The sequence below is a fragment of the Pseudophryne corroboree genome, chromosome 5 (assembly GCF_028390025.1).
Source record: "Pseudophryne corroboree isolate aPseCor3 chromosome 5, aPseCor3.hap2, whole genome shotgun sequence".
In the NCBI taxonomy this organism is placed as follows: Eukaryota; Metazoa; Chordata; class Amphibia; order Anura; family Myobatrachidae; genus Pseudophryne; species Pseudophryne corroboree.
This window is the reverse complement of record NC_086448.1, coordinates 9215016-9234024: the sequence shown is the minus strand read 5'-3', so window position 1 is coordinate 9234024 and position 19009 is coordinate 9215016.

Sequence of the window (19009 nt, the reverse complement as noted above, 5' to 3'; positions counted from 1 at the left end):
TGTTTTATTACAAACACACAAATGCATCCTGGACGGAAATCTGCTACACACAGCACACAGCTTATGGTGACAGGACTCACTTACTGTATCCCCACCCATAGTCGTGGTGTTTTTTAGATAGCATAATGAGACGCTCCTGCAGCATTGCCCTGATTGATGTAAAACCTGTGTGCATACAGTATCTCTATTGAATGTGATGAAGATAGATGTATTTAGGTTAAGCAGTGGCAGCCATTTTGTTAAGCAGCAGCCATGATGTAGTGAAGTAAGAAGTATGCTTTGCTGGAGAGATCATAATAATGCTGACATTTCATAGTTAAGTACGTTCTGCGCGAAGCAAGGTCGTGTCTATAAGTCTTGAAAACATGTTATTAGACAGTCTCTGTGTGTTTAGACTTCTGGTGAAGGACATGTAGGAGGGTGTCAGCCTGAGAGGAGTTATGAGAAGAGATGCATTATTGTTTTGAAATATGACATGTATCAAGTATTCATGCAAGTACCTCTTTCTATATAATGCCCTGCTGAATACAGTGGAGCCAGTCTCATTTTGGTGGACATAACTGGCGTGTGGTGTCTGCTTTCTGGGATTCCCAATCGATAGGTAAACAGAGGGTAACAAACAGACAGTTGAAGGGGATTGATAGTAGGAGGCTTATCTCTGACAGTTACATGGGGACTATTGTTCCGGATCGATAAGCTTATCAATATCAGATGACGACGCGACTGCTGGATATGTGTGCAACTACTGACAGACCCTGGTAAGTACAGTCATGTGGTCTGTTCATCTGATTAGGTAAACAATATTCGATCATATGGACCCGATTGTCTGTTTGATAAATATTTATTATTTGTCTGTGTGCGCTGATAAAGATTATACATTTTAGCTCCACTGTTGCAAGGGAAAAATGTGGTTTTATTTTAAAGTTCTAAGTTTCAGTTTCAGTTTTGCAAGGAAAAAAATGTGGTTTTATTTTAAATGACGTGTCAGACCTGCAAATGCTCATTACTTTTGTGGTATAATCCTGTTATTGAGTCAGAATATTGTGAATATAAAGGTTTATTACAAAATAGTGATTTCAGTTTTGTAAGGAACCATAAGGGCCCTACACATTTAACAATCTGCCGCCGAGCTGCCCGACGGTGGATACTGCTGACGGGCAACCCAGTGGCGGGGGGGCAGTGACAGGGGTGTGAAGTTTCTACACTCCCCCATCACTCGGCTCCATAGCAATGCAGACAAATATGAACGAGATCGTCCATATTGGCCTGCATGCACAGCAGACGGGGCACCAGCGATGAACGAGCACGGGGCCGCGCATTGTTCACCGCTGGTACCTCCACACTGCACGATATGAACGGTATCTCATTCATTAGTGAATAAGATAATTCATATCTTGCAGTGTTATCGCCCAGTGTGTAGGGCCCATAGGACAGGTTTTGCAACAGCTGTGGGATGTCATGTTGATTAGGTGGTGATAGAAAAATTTATTGGTGATAAATTTCTGTATTGTTTTGATAAATTAATTACCTATTAATTATATACCCCTTGGTCCAAGAGCTATAGCTGGTGAAGGAAATCCTACTAACTATAAACAACATTTAACCAGATAGCATAGACTTAGGTTAAGACATTAAAAACATACTCAGTCTTTGCAATCCAGTACAGCCAGGGTGTGTGTGTGTGTGTGTGTGTGTGTGTGTGTGTGTGTGTGTGTGTGTGTGTGTGTGTGTGTGTGTGTGTGTGTGTGTGTGTCTGTGTCTCTGTTAATACGAGAAAACTGCAGTCGGTTTGACATATAAGATTTTTTTAATAGTGGTATCAGTTTTTTATAGAAAAGTGCACTAGCTGATATATTGCAGTGTATTGTCTATGCTTGTCCATCTATTAATCACTTGTCACCAGAATTTATTCCTGTCTGTTCAAAGAGTTTAACATTATTAGAAGAAAAATGTTACATTTATTTTTGCCAAAGGTAATTCATTGGCATATGAGAAGACAAATGACTCAGTGATTTGGGAGGTCTTTGTGAACTAGATGGTTTTAAATCAGTAATGACAGATTTTGGTTTGTTGTGTCACAGGATAAAAATCCAAGCGGTTTGCTTCATTTGGTCCCGCATTGTTGATGAACAAAAAAAAAAAAACACTTAAATAATATAAGTGTGACGTTTAAGATCTTTTAAACTGAGGTATTTTCCTAAGAATACACTTAATCCAAGTGTGATGTTTAGAATCTAAACTGAGAGTTCCCTAGGAGACACTTATTACTGTAAGTGTGATGCATTGAAGGAGTAAATCTTTTAAGCTGAGGTATATACTGACTTGTTGTTGTTTTGATACTGTGCAGTACAAGTAAAAGGTGAAGCCCCAAAGGATTTCACAAAGTGAATTGATCAATCACGTGAAGAGACCGCACAGTGAGCCCCTGTCAGTACTAGGGAACGAAAAATAGGCACTTTTTGGTGCAATTTGTGTAAGGGGAAAACTTCCTAGAGGAAGGGAAGTGTTTACTAATGAGGGAGATTTGAAGCAAACATCAAACACTGAATTGATAAACAAGGTTTTACTGACACTGTTAAGAATTTGACAAACTGTTTCAGGGGCATAAGGTTTAATATATCACCTGTATGAATAAGTAGTTAAAAGCGTATACTAGAGATGAGCGGGTTCGGTTCCTCGGAATCCGAACCCGCCCGAACTTCATGTTTTTTTTCACGGGTCCGAGCGATTTGGATCTTCCCGCCTTGCTCGGTTAACCCGAGCGCGCCCGAACGTCATCATGACGCTGTCGGATTCTCGCGAGGCTCGGATTCTATCGCGAGACTCGGATTCTATATAAGGAGCCGCGCGTCGCCGCCATTTTCACACGTGCATTGAGATTGAAAGGGAGAGGACGTGGCTGGCGTCCTCTCCATTTAGATTAGAAGAGAGAGAGTGAGATTGATTTGAGACAGAGACACTTGATTTACTGGAGCTTAGGAGTACTGTAGAGAGTGCAGAGTTTAGTAGTGACTGACCACAGTGACCACCAGACAGTGCAGTTTTATTTAATATAATCCGTTCTCTGCCTGAAAAAAACGATACACAGTGACTCAGTCACATACCATATCTGTGTGCACTGCTCAGCCCAGTGTGCTGCATCATCTATGTATATATCTGACTGTGCTCACACAGCTTATAATTGTGGGGGAGACTGGGGAGCAGTGCCAGTTATAGGTTATAGCAGGAGCCAGGAGTACATATTATTAAAATTAAACAGTGCACACTTTTGCTGCAGGAGTGCCACTGCCAGTGTGACTGACCAGTGACCTGACCACACTGACCACCAGTATAGTTAGTAGTATACTATATTGTGATTGCCTGAAAAAGTTAAACACTCGTCGTGTGACTTGTGTGGTGTTTTTTTTTTTATTCTATAAAAAACTCATTCTGCTGACAGACAGTGTCCAGCAGGTCCGTCATTATATAATATATACCTGTCCGGCTGCAGTAGTGATATATATATATTTTTTATATCATTATTTATCATCCAGTCGCAGCAGACACAGTACGGTAGTTCACGGCTGTAGCTACCTCTGTGTCGGCACTCGGCAGTCCATCCATAATTGTATACCACCTACCCGTGGTTTTTTTTTTCTTTCTTCTTTATACATACATACTACATCTCATTATCAACCAGTCTATATTAGCAGCAGACACAGTACAGTACGGTAGTCCACGGCTGTAGCTACCTCTGTGTCGGCACTCGGCAGTCCGTCCATAATTGTATACCACCTACCCGTGGTTTTTTTTTCTTTCTTCTTTATACATACATAATACATCTCTTTATCAACCAGTCTATATTAGCAGCAGACACAGTACAGTAGTCCACGGCTGTAGCTACCTCTGTGTCGGCACTCGGCAGTCCATCCATAATTGTATACCACCTACCCGTGGTTTTTTTTTCTTTCTTCTTTATACATACATACTACATCTCTTTATCAACCAGTCTATATTAGCAGCAGACACAGTACAGTAGTCCACGGCTGTAGCTACCTCTGTGTCGGCACTCGGCAGTCCATCCATAATTGTATACCACCTACCCGTGGTTTTTTTTTCTTTCTTCTTTATACATACATACTACATCTCTTTATCAACCAGTCTATATTAGCAGCAGACACAGTACAGTAGTCCACGGCTGTAGCTACCTCTGTGTCGGCACTCGGCAGTCCATCCATAATTGTATACCACCTACCCGTGTTTTTTTTTCTTTCTTCTTTATACATACATACTACATCTCTTTATCAACCAGTCTATATTAGCAGCAGACACAGTACAGTAGTCCACGGCTGTAGCTACCTCTGTGTCGGCACTCGGCAGTCCATCCATAATTGTATACCACCTACCCGTGGTTTTTTTTTCTTTCTTCTTTATACATACATACTACATCTCTTTATCAACCAGTCTATATTAGCAGCAGACACAGTACAGTAGTCCACGGCTGTAGCTACCTCTGTGTCGGCACTCGGCAGTCCATCCATAATTGTATACCACCTACCCGTGGTTTTTTTTTCTTTCTTCTTTATACATACATACTACATCTCTTTATCAACCAGTCTATATTAGCAGCAGACACAGTACAGTACGGTTGTCCACGGCTGTAGCTACCTCTGTGTCGGCACTCGGCAGTCCGTCCATAATTGTATACCACCTACCCGTGTTTTTTTTTTCTTTCTTCTTTATACATACATACTACATCTCTTTATCAACCAGTCTATATTAGCAGCAGACACAGTACAGTAGTCCACGGCTGTAGCTACCTCTGTGTCGGCACTCGGCAGTCCATCCATAATTGTATACCACCTACCCGTGGTTTTTTTTCTTTCTTCTTTATACATACATACTACATCTCTTTATTAACCAGTCTATATTAGCAGCAGACACAGTACAGTAGTCCACGGCTGTAGCTACCTCTGTGTCGGCACTCGGCAGTCCATCCATAATTGTATACCACCTACCCGTGGTTTTTTTTTCTTTCTTCTTTATACATACATACTACATCTCTTTATTAACCAGTCTATATTAGCAGCAGACACAGTACAGTAGTCCACGGCTGTAGCTACCTCTGTGTCGGCACTCGGCAGTCCATCCATAATTGTATACCACCTACCCGTGGTTTTTTTTTCTTTCTTCTTTATACATACATACTACATCTCTTTATCAACCAGTCTATATTAGCAGCAGACACAGTACAGTACGGTAGTCCACGGCTGTAGCTACCTCTGTGTCGGCACTCGGTAGTCCGTCCATAATTGTATACCACCTACCCGTGTTTTTTTTTTCTTTCTTCTTTATACATACATACTACATCTCTTTATCAACCAGTCTATATTAGCAGCAGACACAGTACAGTAGTCCACGGCTGTAGCTACCTCTGTGTCGGCACTCGGCAGTCCATCCATAATTGTATACTAGTATCCATCCATCTCCATTGTTTACCTGAGGTGCCTTTTAGTTGTGCCTATTAAAATATGGAGAACAAAAATGTTGAGGTTCCAAAATTAGGGAAAGATCAAGATCCACTTCCACCTCGTGCTGAAGCTGCTGCCACTAGTCATGGCCGAGACGATGAAATACCAGCAACGTCGTCTGCCAAGGCCGATGCCCAATGTCATAGTACAGAGCATGTCAAATCCAAAACACCAAATATCAGTAAAAAAAGGACTCCAAAACCTAAAATAAAATTGTCGGAGGAGAAGCGTAAACTTGCCAATATGCCATTTACCACACGGAGTGGCAAGGAACGGCTGAGGCCCTGGCCTATGTTCATGGCTAGTGGTTCAGCTTCACATGAGGATGGAAGCACTCAGCCTCTCGCTAGAAAAATGAAAAGACTCAAGCTGGCAAAAGCAGTAGCACCGCAAAGAACTGTGCGTTCTTCGAAATCCCAAATCCACAAGGAGAGTCCGACTCCAATTGTGTCGGTTGCGATGCCTGACCTTCCCATCACTGGACGTGAAGAGCATGCGCCTTCCACCATTTGCACGCCCCCTGCAAGTGATGGAAGGAGCACCCGCAGTCCAGTTCCTGATAGTCAGATTGAAGATGTCAGTGTTGAAGTACACCAGGATGAGGAGGATATGGGTGTTGCTGGCGCTGGGGAGGAAATTGACCAGGAGGATTCTGATGGTGAGGTGGTTTGTTTAAGTCAGGCACCCGGGGAGACACCTGTTGTCCGTGGGAGGAATATGGCCGTTGACATGCCTGGTGAAAATACCAAAAAAATCAGCTCTTCGGTGTGGAAGTATTTCACCAGAAATGCGGACAACAGGTGTCAAGCCGTGTGTTCCCTTTGTCAAGCTGTAATAAGTAGGGGTAAGGACGTTAACCACCTCGGAACATCCTCCCTTATACGTCACCTGCAGCGCATTCATAATAAGTCAGTGACAAGTTCAAAAACTTGGGCCGACAGCGGAAGCAGTCCACTGACCAGTAAATCCCTTCCTCTTGTAACCAAGCTCACGCAAACCACCCCACCAACTCCCTCAATGTCAATTTCCTCCTTCCCCAGGAATGCCAATAGTCCTGCAGGCCATGTCACTGGCAATTCTGATGATTCCTCTCCTGCCTGGGATTCCTCCGATGCATCCTTGCGTGTAACGCCTACTGCTGCTGGCGCTGCTGTTGTTGCTGCTGGGAGTCGATGGTCATCCCAGAGGGGAAGTCGGAAGACCACTTGTACTACTTCCACCAAGCAATTGACTGTCCAACAGTCCTTTGCGAGTAAGATGAAATATCACAGCAGTCATCCTACTGCAAAGCGGATAACTGAGGCCTTGACATCCTGGGTGGTGAGAAACGTGGTTCCGGTATCCATCATTACTGCAGAGCCAACTAGAGACTTGTTGGAGGTACTGTGTCCCCGGTACCAAATACCATCTAGGTTCCATTTCTCTAGGCAGGCGATACCGAAAATGTACACAGACCTCAGAAAAAGAGTCACCAGTGTCCTAAAAAATGCAGCTGTACCCAATGTCCACTTAACCACGGACATGTGGACAAGTGGAGCAGGGCAGGGTCAGGACTATATGACTGTGACAGCCCACTGGGTAGATGTATGGACTCCCGCCGCAAGAACAGCAGCGGCGGCACCAGTAGCAGCATCTCGCAAACGCCAACTCTTTCCTAGGCAGGCTACGCTTTGTATCACCGGTTTCCAGAATACGCACACAGCTGAAAACCTCTTACGGCAACTGAGGAAGATCATCGCGGAATGGCTTACCCCAATTGGACTCTCCTGTGGATTTGTGGCATCGGACAACGCCAGCAATATTGTGTGTGCATTAAATCTGGGCAAATTCCAGCACGTCCCATGTTTTGCACATACCTTGAATTTGGTGGTGCAGAATTTTTTAAAAAACGACAGGGGCGTGCAAGAGATGCTGTCGGTGGCCAGAAGAATTGCGGGACACTTTCGGCGTACAGGCACCACGTACAGAAAACTGGAGCACCACCAAAAACTACTGAACCTGCCCTGCCATCATCTGAAGCAAGAAGTGGTAACGAGGTGGAATTCAACCCTCTATATGCTTCAGAGGTTGGAGGAGCAGCAAAAGGCCATTCAAGCCTATACAATTGAGCACGATATAGGAGGTGGAATGCACCTGTCTCAAGCGCAGTGGAGAATGATTTCAACGTTGTGCAAGGTTCTGATGCCCTTTGAACTTGCCACACGTGAAGTCAGTTCAGACACTGCCAGCCTGAGTCAGGTCATTCCCCTCATCAGGCTTTTGCAGAAGAAGCTGGAGACATTGAAGGAGGAGCTAACACGGAGCGATTCCGCTAGGCATGTGGGACTTGTGGATGGAGCCCTTAATTCGCTTAACAAGGATTCACGGGTGGTCAATCTGTTTAAATCAGAGCACTACATTTTAGCCACCGTGCTCGATCCTAGATTTAAAGCCTACCTTGGATCTCTCTTTCCGGCAGACACAAGTCTGCTGGGGTTGAAAGACCTGCTGGTGAGAAAATTGTCAAGTCAAGCGGAATGCGACCTGTCAACAACATCTCCTCCTTCACATTCTCCCGCAACTGGGGGTGCGAGGAAAAGGCTCAGAATTCCGAGCCCACCCGCTGGCGGTGATGCAGGGCAGTCTGGAGCGACTGCTGATGCTGACATCTGGTCCGGACTGAAGGACCTGACAACGATTACGGACATGTCGTCTACTGTCACTGCATATGATTCTCTCACCATTGAAAGAATGGTGGAGGATTATATGAGTGACCGCATCCAAGTAGGCACGTCACACAGTCCGTACTTATACTGGCAGGAAAAAGAGGAAATTTGGAGGCCCTTGCACAAACTGGCTTTATTCTACCTAAGTTGCCCTCCCACAAGTGTGTACTCCGAAAGAGTGTTTAGTGCCGCCGCTCACCTTGTCAGCAATCGGCGTACGAGGTTACATCCAGAAAATGTGGAGAAGATGATGTTCATTAAAATGAATTATAATCAATTCCTCCGTGGAGACATTCACCAGCAGCAATTGCCTCCACAAAGTACACAGGGTGCTGAGATGGTGGATTCCAGTGGGGACGAATTGATAATCTGTGAGGAGGGGGATGTACACGGTGATATATCGGAGGATGATGATGAGGTGGACATCTTGCCTCTGTAGAGCCAGTTTGTGCAAGGAGAGATTAATTGCTTCTTTTTTGGGGGGGTCCAAACCAACCCGTCATATCAGTCACAGTCGTGTGGCAGACCCTGTCACTGAAATGATGGGTTGGTTAAAGTGTGCATGTCCTGTTTATACAACATAAGGGTGGGTGGGAGGGCCCAAGGACAATTCCATCTTGCACCTCTTTTTTCTTTTCTTTTTCTTTGCGTCATGTGCTGTTTGGGGAGGGTTTTTTGGAAGGGCCATCCTGCGTGACACTGCAGTGCCACTCCTAGATGGGCCCGGTGTTTGTGTCGGCCACTAGGGTCGCTTATCTTACTCACACAGTCAGCTACCTCATTGCGCCTCTTTTTTTCTTTGCGTCATGTGCTGTTTGGGGAGGGTTTTTTGGAAGGGCCATCCTGCGTGACACTGCAGTGCCACTCCTAGATGGGCCCGGTGTTTGTGTCGGCCACTAGGGTCGCTTATCTTACTCACACAGTCAGCTACCTCATTGCGCCTCTTTTTTTCTTTGCGTCATGTGCTGTTTGGGGAGGGTTTTTTGGAAGGGACATCCTGCGTGACACTGCAGTGCCACTCCTAGATGGGCCCGGTGTTTGTGTCGGCCACTAGGGTCGCTTATCTTACTCACACAGTCAGCTACCTCATTGCGCCTCTTTTTTTCTTTGCGTCATGTGCTGTTTGGGGAGGGTTTTTTGGAAGGGACATCCTGCGTGACACTGCAGTGCCACTCCTAGATGGGCCCGGTGTTTGTGTCGGCCACTAGGGTCGCTTATCTTACTCACACAGTTAGCTACCTCATTGCGCCTCTTTTTTTATTTGCGTCATGTGCTGTTTGGGGAGGGTTTTTTGGAAGGGACATCCTGCGTGACACTGCAGTGCCACTCCTAGATGGGCCCGGTGTTTGTGTCGGCCACTAGGGTCGCTTATCTTACTCACACAGTCAGCTACCTCATTTCGCCTCTTTTTTTCTTTGCGTCATGTGCTGTTTGGGGAGGGTTTTTTGGAAGGGACATCCTGTGTGACACTGCAGTGCCACTCCTAGATGGGCCCGGTGTTTGTGTCGGCCACTAGGGTCCCTTATCTTACTCACACAGCGACCTCGGTGCAAATTTTAGGACTAAAAATAATATTGTGAGGTGTGAGGTATTCAGAATAGACTGAAAATGAGTGTAAATTATGGTTTTTGAGGTTAATAATACTTTGGGATCAAAATGACCCCCACATTCTATGATTTAAGCTGTTTTTTAGGGTTTTTTGAAAAAAAACACCCGAATCCAAAACACACCCGAATCCGACAAAAAAAATTCGGTGAGGTTTTGCCAAAACGCGGTCGAACCCAAAACACGGCCGCGGAACCGAACCCAAAACCAAAACACAAAACCCGAAAAATTTCAGGCGCTCATCTCTAGCGTATACACATGTTGACAGAAGACGTATGCTCAGAATGTTTGTGTGTGGCATTTATAGAAAAGAAAGGGCGAGGCCATTTTATATTGAGAGCCATTTCGTTCTGAGCTGAACCAGGAGTGTGGAGAAACACTACAGACTCAGTAGAAAGTGTTTATATTAGAGATGTGCACTTGAAATTTTTCGGGTTTTGTGTTTTGGTTTTGGGTTCGGTTCCGCGGCCGTGTTTTGGGTTCGACCGCGTTTTGGCAAAACCTCACCGAATTTTTTTTGTCGGATTCGGGTGTGTTTTGGATTCGGGTGTTTTTTTCAAAAAACACTAAAAAACAGCTTAAATCATAGAATTTGGGGGTCATTTTGATCCCAAAGTATTATTAACCTCAAAATCCATAATTTCCACTCATTTTCAGTCTATTCTGAATACCTCATACCTCACAATATTATTTTTAGTCCTAAAATTTGCACCGAGGTCGCTGGATGACTAAGCTAAGCGACCCTAGTGGCCGACACAAACACCGGGCCCATCTAGGAGTGGCACTGCAGTGTCACGCAGGATGGCCCTTCCAAAAAACACTCCCCAAACAGCACATGACGCAAAGAAAAAAAGAGGCGCAATGAGGTAGCTGTGTGAGTAAGATAAGCGACCCTAGTGGCCGACACAAACACCGGGCCCATCTAGGAGTGGCACTGCAGTGTGACGCAGGATGGCCCTTCCAAAAAACACTCCCCAAACAGCACATGACGCAAAGAAGAAAAAAAGAGGCGCAATGAGGTAGCTGTGTGAGTAAGATAAGCGACCCTAGTGGCCGACACAAACACCGGGCCCATCTAGGAGTGGCACTGCAGTGTCACGCAGGATGGCCCTTCCAAAAAACACTCCCCAAACAGCACATGACGCAAATAAAAATGAAAGAAAAAAGAGATGCAAGATGGAATTGTCCTTGGGCCCTCCCACCCACCCTTATGTTGTATAAACAGGACATGCACACTTTAACCAACCCATCATTTCAGTGACAGGGTCTGCCACACGACTGTGACTGAAATGACGGGTTGGTTTGGACCCCCACCGAAAAAGAAGCAATTAATCTCTCCTTGCACAAACTGGCTCTACAGAGGCAAGATGTCCACCTCATCATCATCCTCCGATATATCACCGTGTACATCCCGCTCCTCACAGATTATCAATTCGTCCCCACTGGAATCCACCATCTCAGCTCCCTGTGTACTTTGTGGAGGCAATTGCTGCTGGTCAATGTCTCCACGGAGGAATTGATTATAATTCATTTTAATGAACATCATCTTCTCCACATTTTCTGGAAGTAACCTCGTACGCCGATTGCTGACAAGGTGAGCGGCGGCACTAAACACTCTTTCGGAGTACACACTTGTGGGAGGGCAATTTAGGTAGAATAAAGCCAGTTTGTGCAAGGGCCTCCAAATTGCCTCTTTTTCCTGCCAGTATAAGTACGGACTGTCTGACGTGCCTACTTGGATGCGGTCACTCATATAATCCTCCACCATTCTTTCAATGGTGACAGAATCATATGCAGTGACAGTAGACGACATGTCCGTAATCGTTGTCAGGTCCTTCAGTCCGGACCAGATGTCAGCATCAGCAGTCGCTCCAGACTGCCCTGCATCACCGCCAGCGGGTGGGCTCGGAATTCTGAGCCTTTTCCTCGCACCCCCAGTTGCGGGAGAATGTGAAGGAGGAGATGTTGACAGGTCGCGTTCCGCTTGACTTGACAATTTTGTCACCAGCAGGTCTTTGAACCCCAGCAGACTTGTGTCTGCCGGAAAGAGAGATCCAAGGTAGGTTTTAAATCTAGGATCGAGCACGGTGGCCAAAATGTAGTGCTCTGATTTCAACAGATTGACCACCCGTGAATCCTTGTTAAGCGAATTAAGGGCTGCATCCACAAGTCCCACATGCCTAGCGGAATCGCTCCCTTTTAGCTCCTCCTTCAATGCCTCCAGCTTCTTCTGCAAAAGCCTGATGAGGGGAATGACCTGACTCAGGCAGGCAGTGTCTGAACTGACTTCACGTGTGGCAAGTTCAAAAGGTTGCAGAACCTTGCACAACGTTGAAATCATTCTCCACTGCGCTTGAGACAGGTACATTCCACCTCCTATATCGTGCTCAATTGTATAGGCTTGAATGGCCTTTTGCTGCTCCTCCAACCTCTGAAGCATATAGAGGGTTGAATTCCACCTCGTTACCACTTCTTGCTTCAGATGATGGCAGGGCAGGTTCAGGCGTTTTTGGTGGTGCTCCAGTTTTCTGTACGTGGTGCCTGTACGCCGAAAGTGTCCCGCAATTCTTCTGGCCACCGACAGCATCTCTTGCACGCCCCTGTCGTTTTTTAAAAAATTCTGCACCACCAAATTCAAGGTATGTGCAAAACATGGGACGTGCTGGAATTTGGCCAGATTTAATGCACACACAATATTGCTGGCGTTGTCCGATGCCACAAATCCACAGGAGAGTCCAATTGGGGTAAGCCATTCCGCGATGATCTTCCTCAGTTGCCGTAAGAGGTTTTCAGCTGTGTGCGTATTCTGGAAACCGGTGATACAAAGCGTAGCCTGCCTAGGAAAGAGTTGGCGTTTGCGAGATGCTGCTACTGGTGCCGCCGCTGCTGTTCTTGCGGCGGGAGTCCATACATCTACCCAGTGGGCTGTCACAGTCATATAGTCCTGACCCTGCCCTGCTCCACTTGTCCACATGTCCGTGGTTAAGTGGACATTGGGTACAGCTGCATTTTTTAGGACACTGGTGACTCTTTTTCTGAGGTCTGTGTACATTTTCGGTATCGCCTGCCTAGAGAAATGGAACCTAGATGGTATTTGGTACCGGGGACACAGTACCTCCAACAAGTCTCTAGTTGGCTCTGCAGTAATGATGGATACCGGAACCACGTTTCTCACCACCCAGGATGCCAAGGCCTCAGTTATCCGCTTTGCAGCAGGATGACTGCTGTGATATTTCATCTTCCTCGCAAAGGACTGTTGGACAGTCAATTGCTTGGTGGAAGTAGTAAAAGTGGTCTTACGAGTACGACTTCCCCTCTGGGATGACCATCGACTCCCAGCAGCAACAACAGCAGCGCCAGCAGCAGTAGGCGTTACACGCAAGGATGCATCGGAGGAATCCCAGGCAGGAGAGGACTCGTCAGAATTGCCAGTGACATGGCCTGCAGGACTATTGGCATTCCTGGGGAAGGAGGAAATTGACACTGAGGGAGTTGGTGGGGTGGTTTGCGTGAGCATGGTTACAAGAGGAAGGGATTTACTGGTCAGTGGACTGCTTCCGCTGTCGCCCAAAGTTTTTGAACTTGTCACTGACTTATTATGAATGCGCTGCAGGTGACGTATAAGGGAGGATGTTCCGAGGTGGTTAACGTCCTTACCCCTACTTATTACAGCTTGACAAAGGCAACACATGGCTTGACAAATGTTGTCCGCATTTCTGGTGAAATACTTCCACACCAAAGAGCTGATTTTTTTGGTATTTTCACCAGGCATGTCAACGGCCCTATTCCTCCCACGGACAACAGGTGTCTCCCCGGGTGCCTGACTTAAACAAACCACCTCACCATCAGAATCCTCCTTGTCAATTTCCTCCCCAGCGCCAGCAACACCCATATCCTCCTCATACTGGTGTACTTCAACACTGACATCTTCAATCTGACTATCAGGAACTGGACTGCGGGTGCTCCTTCCAGCACTTGCAGGGGGCGTGCAAATGGTGGAAGGCGCATGCTCTTCACGTCCAGTGTTGGGAAGGTCAGGCATCGCAACCGACACAATTGGACTCTCCTTGTGGATTTGGGATTTGGAAGAACGCACAGTTCTTTGCGGTGCTTTTGCCAGCTTGAGTCTTTTCAGTTTTCTAGCGAGAGGCTGAGTGCTTCCATCCTCATGTGCAGCTGAACCACTAGCCATGAACATAGGCCAGGGCCTCAGCCGTTCCTTGCCACTCCGTGTGGTAAATGGCATATTGGCAAGTTTACGCTTCTCCTCCGACAATTTTATTTTAGATCTTGGAGTCCTTTTTTTACTGATATTTGGTGTTTTGGATTTTACATGCTCTGTACTATGACATTGGGCATCGGCCTTGGCAGACGACGTTGCTGGCATTTCATCGTCTCGGCCATGACTAGTGGCAGCAGCTTCAGCACGAGGTGGAAGTGGATCTTGATCTTTCCCTAATTTTGGAACCTCAATATTTTTGTTCTCCATATTTTAATAGGCACAACTAAAAGACACAGAGGTAGCTACAGCCGTGGACTACCGTACTGTGTCTGCTGCTAATATAGACTGGATGATAATGAGATGAAATCAATATATATATATATATATAATATCACACTAGTACTGCAGCCGGACAGGTATATAATATATATTTATTATGTACTAATGACTGATGACGGACCTGCTGGACACTGTCAGCTCAGCAGCACCGCAGACTGCTACAGTAAGCTACTATAGTAGTATGTATCAAGAAGAAAGAAAAAAAAAAACCACGGGTAGGTGGTATACAATTATGGATGGACCAGCGACTGCCGACACAGAGGTAGCTACAGCCGTGGACTACCGTACTGTGTCTGCTGCTAATATAGACTGGATGATAATGAGATGAAATCAATATATATATATATATAATATCACACTAGTACTGCAGCCGGACAGGTATATAATATATATTTATTATGTACTAATGACTGATGACGGACCTGCTGGACACTGTCAGCTCAGCAGCACCGCAGACTGCTACAGTAAGCTACTATAGTAGTATGTATCAAGAAAAAAGAAAAAAAAAAAACACGGGTAGGTGGTATACAATTATGGATGGACCAGCGACTGCCGACACAGAGGTAGCTACAGCCGTGGACTACCGTACTGTGTCTGCTGCTAATATAGACTGGATGATAATGAGATGAAATCAATATATATATATATAATATCACACTAGTACTGCAGCCGGACAGGTATATAATATATATTTATTATGTACTAATGACTGATGACGGACCTGCTGGACACTGTCAGCTCAGCAGCACCGCAGACTGCTACAGTAAGCTATTATAGTAGTATGTATCAAGAAGAAAGAAAAAAAAAAACCACGGGTAGGTGGTATACAATTATGGATGGACCAGCGACTGCCGACACAGAGGTAGCTACAGCCGTGGACTACCGTACTGTGTCTGCTGCTAATATAGACTGGATGATAATGAGATGAAATCAATATATATATATATATATAATATCACACTAGTACTGCAGCCGGACAGGTATATAATATATATTTATTATGTACTAATGACTGATGACGGACCTGCTGGACACTGTCAGCTCAGCAGCACCGCAGACTGCTACAGTAAGCTACTATAGTAGTATGTATCAAGAAGAAAGAAGAAAAAAAAACACGGGTAGGTGGTATACAATTATGGATGGACCAGCGACTGCCGACACAGAGGTAGCTACAGCCGTGGACTACCGTACTGTGTCTGCTGCTAATATAGACTGGATGATAATGAGATGAAATCAATATATATATATATATATAGAATATCACACTAGTACTGCAGCCGGACAGGTATATAATATATATTTATTATGTACTAATGACTGATGACGGACCTGCTGGACACTGTCAGCTCAGCAGCACCGCAGACTGCTACAGTAAGCTACTATAGTAGTATGTATCAAGAAGAAAGAAAAAAAAAAAAACCACGGGTAGGTGGTATACAATTATGGATGGACCAGCGACTGCCGACACAGAGGTAGCTACAGCCGTGGACTACCGTACTGTGTCTGCTGCTAATATAGACTGGATGATAATGAGATGAAATCAATATATATATATATATAATATCACACTAGTACTGCAGCCGGACAGGTATATAATATATATTTATTATGTACTAATGACTGATGACGGACCTGCTGGACACTGTCAGCTCAGCAGCACCGCAGACTGCTACAGTAAGCTACTATAGTAGTATGTATCAAGAAGAAAGAAAAAAAAAACCACGGGTAGGTGGTATACAATTATGGATGGACCAGCGACTGCCGACACAGAGGTAGCTACAGCCGTGGACTACCGTACTGTGTCTGCTGCTAATATAGACTGGATGATAATGAGATGAAATCAATATATATATATATATATAATATCACACTAGTACTGCAGCCGGACAGGTATATAATATATATTTATTATGTACTAATGACTGATGACGGACCTGCTGGACACTGTCAGCTCAGTAGCACCGCAGACTGCTACAGTAAGCTACTATAGTAGTATGTATCAAGAAGAAAGAAAAAAAAAAAACCACGGGTAGGTGGTATACAATTATGGATGGACCAGCAACTGCCGACACAGAGGTAGCTACAGCCGTGGACTACTGTACTGTGTCTGCTGCTAATATAGACTGGATGATAATGAGATGAAATCAATATATATATATATATATATAATATCACTAGTACTGCAGCCGGACAGGTATATAATATATATTTATTATGTAATGACTGATGACGGACCTGCTGGACACTGTCAGCTCAGCAGCACCGCAGACTGCTACAGTAAGCTACTATAGTAGTATGTATCAAGAAGAAAGAAAAAAAAAAAAAACCACGGGTAGGTGGTATACAATATTATATATATATTATATACAATAATATATATATATATTATATATATTAAACTGGTGGTGATTATTATAAACTGGTGGTCAGGTCACTGGTCACACTATCAGCAACTTGCAAGTAGTACTCCTAAGCAGACAATCACAATATATATTATACTGGTGGTCAGTGTGGTCACAATGGCAGTGTGGCACTCTGGCAGCAAAAGTGTGCACTGTACGTTATATGTACTCCTGAGTCCTGCTCTCAGACTCTAACTGCTCCCCACTGTCAGTGTCTCCCCCACAAGTCAGATATACATTATACAGTCACACTATCTATCTATCACTTCAGCAAGTAGTATTACTCCTCCTAAAGTACTCCTCCTAATGCTCCCCAAAATTACTACTGTGTCTCTCTCTACTCTAGTCTCACTCTCTATAAACGGAGAGGACGCCAGCCACGTCCTCTCCCTATGAATCTCAATGCACGTGTGAAAATGGCGGCGACGCGCGGCTCCTTATATAGAATCCGAGTCTCGCGATAGAATCCGAGCCTCGCGAGAATCCGACAGCGGGATGATGACATTCGGGCGCGCTCAGGTTAACCGAGCAAGGCGGGAAGATCCGAGTCGCTCGGACCCGTGTAAAAAAACATGAAGTTCGGGCGGGTTCGGATTCCGAGGAACCGAACCCGCTCATCTCTAGTTTATATATTGATGGGATTTCACTTTATTCCAAAACCAAGTGATATCGGTAGAGAGTGGCTGAGTTTCCTTGCTATGTCAGGAAATCGAGCACATAGCTGCATATCCTACGATACTTTGGATCCTGGATATTGATACTTGGAAAAGTACCTAAGTGTTAAATGTTAAAATACTTAATGGTTTGGTTGTATCCAACCTCCAGAATAGTTTTATTGTGTCATCCACAAGAACAGTGGATCCAAATTGTTCACTGGTTTATACAAAAGTATCAGGATGGAAATGTACAAATAGAGATTGTCAAAATTGTAATGTCCCTAGGTCTGAAAAATGCAGACCTAATAATTCTGGAATACTGCCCACAGCATGTACTGCTAGAAGCGGTAATGAGGGAGAGTTAAGGGTTACTCCCTATAAGCAAGGTTCTTGGAAATGTGAATGTACATGATTGATATATCAAAGTTTATCGTAGTAGTAACATTGTCAATTGTAATCTGTTGTTCTATGTGCTCTGTAAATATACAGGCTGGGGATGGGATGTGAAGTAACAATTCACCTGTTAGTTCTATGTGACTAATGAAATGCGGATGTACAAATGTTTATGACTACGGAATACGGATAATATAATATAATATATATAACATAACATAACAGTAAAGATAAATTGCATTAGAAAAATAATTGTCATTTTATTCCTTAAGGCCTTAGAATGTATAAAAGATAATTAGAAAGCAGTAAGTTTTATAGAACATGCTACTGCAAAGTAAATTAATGTGTAACTACGCATAATTATGCAGATTTATATATATTTCCATAAAGTCATTTTTTCACATATGCAATGTGTATTTTAGTTTTGGGTTAGAGAATAATTCTCAGCTGTCAGGTAGCTGAAGGATAGTAAGCATAGTGCTCATTATTACAGTGCTTTATTATTATTTAAAATACTAAAATTTTTGTGATGCAGTTTTGATATAGGGGAAAATGAGTTAGACATGGCAGCTCCAAACATATTGATGAAGAACATTACATACCATGGTGTCAGTCAAATGTGCTGGGAATTGTAAACAAGTTACCAAGTATGAGGGAATAGAATCCAGCTGCATTCTTTGAGTAAATACGTGTATGATGTGATATATATATATATATATATATATATATATGTGTGTGTATATACCCTGTTAAGTAAATTAAGAACAGGTTTTAAAAGCACGGCAGCAGGTTTCTTATCAGCCCTATATTAGGCAGCACACACGAGATGATAGAATGTGAGGGTGTGCAACCCCTGTGTCGGCAACAATGTACTCAGTCGCCACTGGCAGTTCGACAGAAGTGACTTTACCCACAGGAGACACAAGAGCTTCAAGAGCTGTTTTTATGCACAACCAGATTCCACCACGTTTACTTACAGATCAGGCCATTGCAACAACTGGATTGGGAGGTTAAGCCCTACCCCTGCAAAAAAGTAAGATGTACCTACAACATTCCAGCAAAGATGTAACCTGAAATACAAGCTGCTATACAAGTCTACCTCTCACAGGAAAAGTAATACAAAGAGGAACAAAAACTCCCAGCATGAACATCATTGTGTTGAACACCAGCATGGGTG